General features: G+C 38.4%; 1 protein-coding gene and 1 long non-coding RNA gene across 2 annotated transcripts in view; one reads left to right on the top strand and one right to left on the bottom strand.

Annotated features, from left to right (window-relative positions):
• Positions 1–11373, top strand: part of LOC118404941 — a gene marked incomplete in the record, with an annotated part of 125594 nt that overhangs the window by 71479 nt on the left and 42742 nt on the right.
• Positions 7269–11373, bottom strand: part of LOC118404964 — a 22623-nt gene continuing 18518 nt past the window's right edge. Inside the window, exon 3 of the long non-coding RNA XR_004829830.1 lies at positions 7269–7792. This is a non-coding gene — a long non-coding RNA (uncharacterized LOC118404964). The remainder of the gene's footprint in view (positions 7793–11373) is intronic.

The following is an 11373-nucleotide window of genomic DNA, read 5'->3' as shown; positions in this document are numbered from 1 at the left end:
TTTCGGCTGAATCGATTTTATCGAACAGAAGGGCATGGTCCAGGAGGACATGTTTGCTCCACCAGGAATGAAAATGAAAGTGGACGTGGAAAAAAGTCCCAAGTAAGTAACAAGTTACGAATAATCCAGCATTTTTTTTTCAGACTTTCCGGAAATCGGAAGTACGGTGACGTCAGGGGTGAATCAAAAGTTGTTGAAAGATGGAATCTACCACCGCCAGCGTTCAATAAAAATTGATGGGCGTCCTGATGTAGATTGCCTTCTTAACGCATCTCACAAAATGCGAACAAATTCTAAAGTAACTGTCCTGGGGATTCCATGTTAATGTGTTGAGGCACTTTAAATGTTATAGAGCTTGGGCACTTTTGCTCCAATTATCTTGCCTTCAGTGACTGTTCTCACTCACTCACTCACTCAGTCCCGTAGCTCAGGAAGTCGTATCGGCAGTAAGAGTGTTCACAAGTGTCTTCGGCCACTCTAGTCAGCTGGCCTGACGTCCCTCCTGTCCAGTCCACATCGTTAATCCATGCTCGGCGGGGCGACCCCCTGGCCGCACTCCTTCTGCTTTTCCTTGTAGGATTGTGTGTGCCAAGGTTCGTGTTGGCCTAGACGCATGTCCAAACCACTGTAACTTCTTCCTTTTGGCCAAGGATAAGAAGCTGGGTAGTGGTCCTGCCAGAGTTGCATACGTAATAAAAAACGACACTTCTTGTCTTTGGGATTCTTATATTTGGACGTCATTAGCAATTGTCTTAAAGTTAGAATTGGTTTGATGCACTTTATCTTTAATTTCGTGTGTGATGAAAATTTAACACGCAATTCCTTTCTCCAGGACTTGAACACATGGTTTACCATCAAAATGTAATTCAGTCAAACTTTTTATTTATAAAAACCAAACAAAGTAAAAACAGCACCAATATTCTATTGCAGAAAGCAGAACGAAAAAGACGACATGTCCCCACCAAAGGCGTTTTCTTACCCCATGGGGATGGGCGGTACTATGATGAACGGCTGTTTCGGGACTGGATACGTACGAGGAGATCCGTGCTACAAAGCGAAGAGGCCGCTCCCGCCATGTCAGGTGAGATGTGTCTCTGAATCTCTTATACCCTATCTCCGCTAGATAGCGCTTTCGCCGCGCTGTCTCTGTGACATAGAATTTCACAGATCGGTCAACGAATTGTATAGAAAAGAAACGAATCTTTTCGCACTTTGTGTATTTTGCTGTCCTTTCAGTCACACTTTCACATGCTGCATGATGTACCCAGTATGTAATCAAAGGTTACACATATCTTAGCCATGTCGCAGCGAGAGCGCATCGCGATCGCCTCATAGTGAAAAGGGGGCCTTATTGATTCGAGACGTACCTATTTCATTTCAGTTCGCAAGCAAAATGTCCAAGCAGGATGATTATTCAATGATTATTACTGATGTTGACAAGTATTTTAGAGTGTATCTGATACCAGTATCTGTGAAATGATGCGTCAATCCATAAATGTACTAGACTAGAGATCGATAGGTTTTAAACAAGAACAGTAAATCTAAATACATTTGAAGTGTTGACCAAAATAAAAACCGCCTTTTCGTGAGTTCAAAATCTAATGTGCAAAAGGTTTTGCTCATGGTCACTTGGTGCTCGGTATGACAGGCCGTTTCCCATCAAGTTTCAACTGTTTACACATATCAAAACTGCAGGGTAGATATATGATGTTATGACACACATTACTTATTTTTACTTCGCAGAACTTGATGGAGGGATGTAGATACATCGGGGTGGGCTTCGATGGTCGCGGAGAGTACAGCAGTGTATCCAGGAGGAAAACAGTCATTCAGCGGAAATGTTCATTGCAGAAGAAGTAAGGTTTTTAAAAGTTAAAGAAGCTAAACTGGGTAAATTATAGCTTATTTTTTTTTACACATGTACTTTACTTCCTATACCGCATATTTTTAGACACATGTTTAACACGTAACTATACATATGCCCATCTAATTTTTATGCTGTTCTATTTCCGGATAGTCATAGTGTTGCATTTTTGATTGCATATAGAACATTTGGATTGATGGGTTATTATTGTAGAGAAACACTCGGTTTGTGTTTGTCTTGTGTAAATGCCATAGGATTAAATTGGGAAAGAAATAGAAATAGGCATGTAGAATTTAGTTGATATTGTAATTTAATTAAGTAATTTGCATTATATTGTTCCTGTTTTTGTAGGAACCCATGGAATAAACATTTATTGTCACAGTCATTTATTGAAAATAGCTTGTCATAAGCGAGGTAAACCTCATGTATTTGACCATAGGTATCACAAGGAAGAACTACCCGACAACATGAACGTTCAAGGCGTCTATGACACAAAGACCACCAGCCTTGTCTTCGAGTCGAGACAGTCTTATCGTCAGTCCCTTCAGCAGAAAGCTGGCGTGTCGGCTTCAGGATGGGGCTTCCAGGTGCAGTACTTCAATCCCAACATGTTGAGCAGATGACGTTAATGTTAATTCATTTGTATAACCATTCAATATTGTTACTAATAAATCAATGTGGTTTATAACGCATCACATAGTAAGAAGCTATAGGAATAAATAAATACAATCAGATTCAGTTGGATAATAAATGGTGCCTGATTACACACAAGGATTGAAATTGTTTGCTTTAGGTTTTTTTTTTTAATTCACTGCAGATGCAACATTTAATTACCTGGTTCCCTTTTCAGGCTTCTGTGAACGCAGCATGGGGTGGGTCACAGAAGTCTGAGAAACAGATGTTCATGTCACTGATAGAGGCTGACGTTATCAGGTATAAGGCGTTTTAGTTTCTTGCCAAACTTATTACTTGTGCAATTGTTTTTTCATTATATATATAATATGTGTTTGGTTGATTATTTTTCCGTTGCTTTTAAATTATATATCATTGGAATGCTATTGTATTTTTCTTGACACTAATATCCATTGTGATTGCAAGTTCACGAAATGAGCACCATGCCTGCTTTAATTGATAACTTCTTCTCGTCACAATGTTAGTTTAGTACATGGAACATTCAAGATTATGCTGCGTCCTGCAAGTGTGCACCACAGTAACACCTGTGGATAATGGTGCCGTTTTGTCATTTTTCTCTTCGCCAAGAAGAGTATGTTATTGGTTATATGGGTCTATATGTATTTCAACAGCATATAACTCGAGAAATTGTGGATGGAACTTTGTGATTTTTGGCAGGTGTGTAGCGGTTGTCGGAAAAAAAGGCCAAGTTCGAAAACGATTTACCTGGCGCTTTCCTATGGTACTCCAGCGAGCTTGGTATGTTTTTTTGCGGTTTGTTTTGGGCAGTATAAGTCAAATGCAGCTGGGCGTTTTTCACGATACTTAGTAGGTGTGTAGCGTTTTTGGAGAGGAAGGTCAAGTGCGAGAATGGTTAACCTGGCTCTTACCTACGGCGCTGTAGCGGGATTTGTATGTAAGTGCGTTTGTCTGTATACAAGATAACTCGAGAACACTTGAATGGATCCTGATGATATTTTGTAGGTGGGTGGGGGTCAGGAAAATGAAGGTCAAGTTCGATAATGGGCTAGTGACTGCCTAATGTACTGCAGCAAAACTTTAAATTTTAACACTTCGTGTTCTGGACATGCTGTGTTCATGGTTTTTGCTTGGTAGATAGCCCTTGGGGCAGAGAATAAGTGCTGTGAGTTTGAAACCCCCTAGCGTCTTTTTGGGCACTGGAAGCAACGATTTTCTTCCAAATTTAATGCATAACTCGAGAAAGTGTTGACGGATCATCAGGATTTTGGATATGTAGATGAAATGAATGATGACTTACACAATGTAATACTAATTATTCAAATCAACAGCTAATTTGCATAGTTAATGAGGAAAGTTCAGAAATCCATGCCAACAGCATATAACTCAAGATGCTGTGTCTGGATGTTCATGATATATGGTATTTGAGTAGCGGTTGTGGAAAGGAAGGTCGTGTTCGAAAATAGTTGGCGTAGCATTTTTCGTTAGGATGGTAGCTGGCCGTGTTTGTTTCTGGAATACATAACTCGAGAAGCCTTGAAAGGATCCTCATAATGTTTGGTAGGTGGGTAGGGGTCAGGACACCGAATGTCGAGTATGATAGCGGGCCCCCCCTGGCGGCTTCCTGTATGCAAGACTAAGGTACTGCAGCAAAATTTCAATTTTTTACATCTCGTGTTCTGAACATGCTGTGGTCGTGATTTTTAGTGGTAGATAAGCTAAGTGATGACTTACATAATGTAATACTAATTATGCAAATCAACAGCTAATTTGCACATTTTATTAGGAAAGTTCAGAAATCCACGGAATTCCATGATAGGACTTTCAGGACAGGTCATCTGTGGTCACAGTCTTGCTTTGGTACCATCTGACAGAAGCTCAGCGCCAAGCCCACTTACGATGGTGCCACAGATATCGTGGTTGGAACCGTGGGTGGAATAATGTGTGTGGAATAATGTTTTCTGATGAGAGTAGGTTTTATTATTCGGCAGTTGGATGGCCGAATCAAAGTGTGGAGGCGGCAAGGAGAATGGTACGCTTTCGACTTACGCGGATAAAACAACAACATTTGGGGGAGGCAGCGTCACTGTGTGTGTGTTTGTGGATGGGGGGGGGGGGGGGGTATAGCCACCAGAGGAACGACAAAGCTTCTCGTCATCCCAGTTAAGTTCCACGCAGATAAATATAGGGCCATTATTCTCAATCCAGTCGCCATCATTTTGCTCTGCAATATTGGGCTAAATGCTATGCTGCAGCTCGACAACGCCCTCCCAAACAGAGAAATCTAGGTATCATCCCTGACCATCTACAGCATAATGTGGCCGTCTAATAGTTTTGATATGAGCCCATAAAGCATATCTGGGACCAGCTTGGGCGTGCTATCCGTCAAAGGGTAACCGACCGGACAACACTGACAGACTTACGACCACTGCTGATGGAGGAGTGGGGTACTATCCCGCAGCATCGCACAGCGCGACTAGTGAGAATCATGAGGAGTTGCCAGGTTGTACTAACCCGCACTAACACAATTTTAGGAAAAGTCCACTAATTTGATGACTCTAGCTTACCCCGTTCAGCCGTCATGGGACAAAAAAGTTGGCCCAGGCCTCAAAAGCCCCCGGGATGTATAAGGCTAATAAAGCATGGACTCGGAATCGACAAATGTATTTTTCTTCGATCATTTTAATATACGCTTGCACACAACTCAATTCGAACGGAAAAATATTTACTGAAAAGAGCAGTTACATTAGCATAACCTGGGCATTTTGACGCTCCGCTTAAGTTACTAGGCTTGGTTCTCGTTTCATAAATTTGCAATCACACTGAGCTGGATTTCATAGGAAACAAAGCTACACAAGCATTCAAATTATATGTAATAAACTGACATTGATACAAATCAACTGAAATATGAGCAGAATTGATATTCCTTACTTTTTGTGCCGAGTTTATATATGTGTGTGTGAACAAAATCTAAACTTGAACCTTTAGGTATGAAATCTTCCTTGACGAGGTAAAGCCTGATGATCTAAGCCTGTATTTTCTGCGGGATTTCTTGTCCCTTCCGAAGAGCTTTATCTTGGGAAAAGCAAAACTACGTAAGTACTTGGCCTTTTTTCATTTTTTATATCAATTAATGCCCAATTGCTACGTTCTTCCGTTCCATTTTAGTCCATCGTCAATAGTTTCTCAAGAAAAATGTTTGCCTGTTGCAGAGGATTTCATCATCCGCTACGGAACCCATTTCATCAAGTCAGCAAAGTTTGGCGGTGCATTCAGGCTGTTCAAGACTCAAGAAGCCGCCAAGAGTGAAAGTTTGACGTCTTTCTCTGTCTCAGCCCAGGCGTCTTACAACGGCATGTTCAGTGCGGGAGGTCACTACGGGAGGAATGAAGAAAGTGGGGCCGCGTAAGGCTGTCTAAGATTTCTTATAGAATTTGTTGAAATTGATAATATAATATAGTATTCTAAATAACAGCAATTAAGGTATTGTAGGCTTTCTGAGATGTATACGTGTTAAATCTGCCTCCATATACTTCTGGTAAATAATGGTGCCTACGGCATTGAAACTTGACACTAGCTCCTTAAAGTTAAGAAATACGTGATGTAGAAATATATACAACTATTCAAATGCTCTGACGTTCATTGATGTTAAAGGTCATCGGAGCAGTCTGCCAGCACCCGCGTGATGATAGAAGGAGGTGACCAGAAAGTCGGGGCCATCGTCGCAGACTTCTACACAACTGGCTTCAAGGACACCTTCCTGGAATGGCTAAAGTCTATTCCGTCATACCCAAAACCTATTGAGATGTTCATGGGCACCTTGTCAGAGCTGCTAAACTTGAACTTCAAGATGCTGTTCCCCTTCGACATGAGTGATGCTGCAGATGGCTGCTTCAGTAAAAAGTTAGTAAAGAAACCAACACTGTGTCATCGAATGTGTGACATATAGTATTTGCACGCTTATCGGAGTAGAGTACAATGTCTATATTGATAAATAAAGGGCTTCAGAGGTTAAGAGTCCTTATGTCATTTTTGTTACGATCAAACTTTTTATACTGTTTTCATTGAACTCATAAATAGAGTCTTCATCAATCAGTTAATCATGATCATTGTGAATCCACAGCTTGTTGACAGAAGAAGGGACGCTACGGAAGTACTATAACGTACCGGTTCTCGTGGATGATGGAAATGAGACAACAACAGTGAATGAGAAACGGTACATGTGCATAAAATAAAGAAACTCATCATTTGGTAAAGACGTATTGAATCAATTAGGCTTGAAATTAAACTCAGAACCGGGCTTGTGATAGGCATCACATTTCCGGTACATTTGCGAGAGTCATTGCGTGATTAAGCGGTGTCTACAAACTACCAAAATATGTTGTAGAAAGTTGATACTGTAAAACTTGATGCATCTTCTGAACTGAACTCTTTACTTTATAATGATGACCACCGTTGAACTAAAGATAACCTTAAAACCGTAATATGATACTTAATATATTTCAAATTCGCTTGTCATTGGTTCGCATTAGTCTATAGATGAGGAAAACATTTGATGTTTTGTATTCTATAGATCTGTTTTAAAGGCATATGTGTGAAGATACAATTAATTCCACCTTATCTAGTCTAACCAATACTTTCAATGTTTTAGCTACTGTGAGGACTCATCGATCACAGAGTTTCAACTCAGTATGGACAAGAAGCGACTCGCACTGGAAAGGGCAATTGCTGTTTACATGGAGGAGGTATGGGCAATATACTTCGAAACATATTCTTTCATAGTTTTCAATTTAGATTAGTCATTTTATAGAGCACATAACAGTATTGAATGGTAATAGGGAGCAATGCTTGGATAGAAATATTACCTTTGAAATATTTCTACGCAAAATTCTACGCGAATAACTTTTTTTCAATATGTCCACCAGTTCAAAGAGTTCTAGTTTTTGTTACTTTTCTTTCTGTTCAAACGTATGCAACTGTTCTGTACAATGCTGTCTAAAGCGACGTGTTGTTTCAGATACAAAGACATAGAACTCATGGCGCCTTAATAAAATATCATTCATTCATGCATTCTTTGATCCATTCATTCATATAACAGAATGTTATGAAAATGGCATTTACAAAAATTGTATTAATGCTTCTTGATTTTTGTTAACCTCACAGGGTCCAGTCCCCACGACAGACTTCTCTCTTCCGGGAGGGAAACCCGGATGTCAGACAGACCTCCTAACCGTGAAGGGAGGCGATTCTGGAGTATCACACCCATCATGGCTGGACCTGATCAACGGAGAAACATATAAGGTTTGAAAATATGCTAAACTCGTAGATCTCAGAATTATGACTTGTAACAAATATATATATATAATTTATATATGCTAGGTATTGCTATATGAAATTTTTACGTGATTGTATGTTCAATATTAATTAAGATAATCCTTATATCAAACACGATTTTCTGGCTTTAGAATGATATTACAAATGTCATGTGCATAGAACTAAAGATTGATACTATTTTGTAATGATTATCTGGTTCTTTGCGGCATTTATGGTTTTTCTTTACTTCGCCTGAATTTCAGATATTCTTTGACCTCAAGATGGACATTAACTACAAGATAAAGAGGAGCACTGAAGCCTTCGTGGTTTATTCAGAGGGAAGGTAATCTATTCCTCTAAATCATTACACTGTCAGATTACAATTACAGTTTATGTTGGGCCATATGGCGCAAAAAAATTAGCACGGTGTTCGTATCATAACCCAGAGAATGTGTTTTAGGATCTGTTAATGTACAACCGAGCTTGTGCTCTTGAGAAATACACGTTACATGCCTTTCCACACTTTACTTGGGTGAATATGAGTACCTAGCTAGCTTCAGCTGGGGCCTAGCTTCGATAGGATGTCTTTGACAAGAGCTGCACCTCGAGCACGTTAAAAGAATCCACCGCACTTTTTGAAAAAAAAATAGGGGGACCTTCCCAGTGTAAGTGGTTTAAAACCTATGTCTCAGGGCCTCACATTTGATTGAATTTTGCTTATTTGTTTGGACCTTTATTTATTCATTGAGCAATTTCTGTAGTATTGAGGCCATCTGAGTTAGCACCAAATGGCAGCCACACTAGACCCTTGCGATTCAACCACACCTACAGTAACTTCCGCGCAGATTAGCCCCTGTCTGTGATTCGAGAGTAGTCAGCTCAACCAATAGCAAAATTAAATAATTTGATTCAGTATTCTTGTTGACTAATGTGGAAGGATAATTTGCCCATGTGCTAACATTTCTGTGCGACAGATGTTAGCTGGAGCTACAAATATACGATCTGCTGACGAACATTGCCACGTTTCGCCACAGGTGGAACTGCCATCATCCTGACGAAACTCTGCACGTGTACAACAGCTATTCTAACGGCGGGAGTGGTAACACTGCGAACAAAAAGGTACCTATTTTACGTTTATCTTACTAAGAGTTGTATTATTTTCTGGTTATTCTGATTAACGATACTATATTTATACCACAAGGATAATAAGACCCCGCCTCGTCCTAGATTGACCCAAAAGCCAGATCTGAATAGGGTTAAGTACTTCTTGCCAATATGTTTAAATTACGGGAATTTAACGGGGATTGGAGGGTTTTCTAAAAGAGCTGTCATATATACATATATATCTATTTATCTTACGTGTCCCGAACCAAGAAACATTTAATAAGAAGCCTTAGGGTACAATACGTCTTATGGTAGGTGTTAGATAGTGGATATTTTCCAAGTGTCGAAAAATGCTTCCAAATTTCAATGATAATTCCTCATATGACAAAACATATTATATGTATCTAAAGATCACTTCTAAATATAATATTAAATGTATAGCTTGAAAGCTAAAATCGGTAAGTAGGTAATTATGCTTAGCTTTCGTAGTAAGATATGCATATTTAATAACGTTATTGGCAAAATTTCCAGATGCCTGACAACTGTACCAAAATTAGTATAATAGGATATCTTATTATCATTTAATCTTCGTAACTACCTGTTACTTCTTCATTTTTTATTCTATTATTTACTGTTACAATTTTTGTAGCATGCATAACTCGTTCTTTGTGAATACTCATTTTCATGGTTCCAGCCAATACTTGACTTACTTACTTGACAATCACATTAATGACGTCATAATTGCGTCATATTACATCAGAATGACTAAAAATTTCCTGCAATACTTTTTATTTACAATAACAAATAATGCCTTAAAATTTGATGGTCATATATTAAGTCATTAAGGAGTTACAGGAGTTAGAACGGGTGGCCTTAATCCCCGCACACCACCCCCTCCCGGGTCCCAGTTTGTCCAAAAAGCCCGGTCTGAATAAGGTTAATAATATAAGCATATTTGTGGTAATTCTTTAGACTTGTTGTTCCAATTGTACTTCGTATTTCTGTGCTTTTATTTCAAAGTCTCAGTTGCTAAATTGTTGGATAACTTACATTACATATGCATCGATATTTTGTAACTAATGTACTAAGATTGGGTATTCCAAAATCAAATTGTTTTGAAATGCAGAAAGTCTACATTTACGTAGCTATCAAACTAGCCGCATACCATAAGTTACTGTAAAGTCATCGCTTTGTCCCTTATTTCATACACATCGTTTGACACGATAGTTTTTAAAGAGAGAAGTAATGGCCAAAGCAGTGTTAGAAAATAAATAGAAAAATTAATAAAATCTTTTCTTTACACAGGTCTCCTGTTTTGGTTTTGTGATGACGTACGATGAAAGGACTGGCAAGCTGTTTGTCACAGTGGACGATCGGATAGCTTCCTCTAAGGTACTAACTGCTAGTTTATATTGATGTCTTAGACCAGTCAGCTTTCCTTTTTGTTGTTGTTTTTGTAGGTAATGGCTATTTACGTAACCTGCATTAAGGTGCTTATGAAATATTGCTATGTAAATTTTGTACCAACCTTGCGATAATATCGATTTCATGTCGATGGTATGTGTACAAGGTCATGATAATAATCAATTATAATGTTTGGCTTGAGTATGTAGTTGAATTTACCTTAGTGCGTTGTAAGAATGGAAGCAGTCTGATTTTGTCTTCTGAATTCATATTATTCACTGTTAGGTTATAAGATCCGTTTCTTACAAGCTCGTCAACAAAGTTGTGGCCAGAGTCGAGTTCGTCAGTCCATTAGAGCATTCGCAGAGCAGCAGGTAGTGATTTATTTATGCAATACATTTTTACAAGTTAATAAGCCGCATGCATATATATATATATATATATATATATATATATATATATATATATATATATATATATATATATATATATATATATATATATATATATATATATATGTATATGTGTATATATATATATATATGACTGAACTGACCTCATGATGGGAAAGGCTGTTAGAAATCGTTATAATCTATTGTACGTAAGTCTGGTAGATAACTACAGGACCGAATGTCAAGACATATTCAATATATCTTTATCTTGTCCTGTTCATACATCTACCAGTGTGGGCCAATTTATTAACTTTCTTGAATCTATTAATGTTCTTATAAAAGTTAAGCATTAAACATTTACTAAATTGTCTGCCAGCTTAGATTAGCTTTTATTCCTTTTTAGATATAAGGTATAGTACATAGTTCAACTCATATGTATATATACACCGATTGTCATACACTGTAGCTGTTACAATTTTAGGGCAGTAAGGTTTTTTTTCATGTATACGTATTCTATACGTATTCTGTGTGCAAATGCGTAATAAATAAGAAATTATGCCAATAAAATAATAGTGAATAATGTCGTTCTATTCTATGAATCAGTTCGGCTTTAGCGAGTATCCTTGAAGCACCCTGCGAGGTGAA

Source organism: Branchiostoma floridae, chromosome 17, assembly GCF_000003815.2.
Source record: "Branchiostoma floridae strain S238N-H82 chromosome 17, Bfl_VNyyK, whole genome shotgun sequence".
Lineage (NCBI taxonomy): Eukaryota > Metazoa > Chordata > Leptocardii > Amphioxiformes > Branchiostomatidae > Branchiostoma > Branchiostoma floridae.
This window is presented reverse-complemented; position numbering and strand designations above follow the sequence as displayed.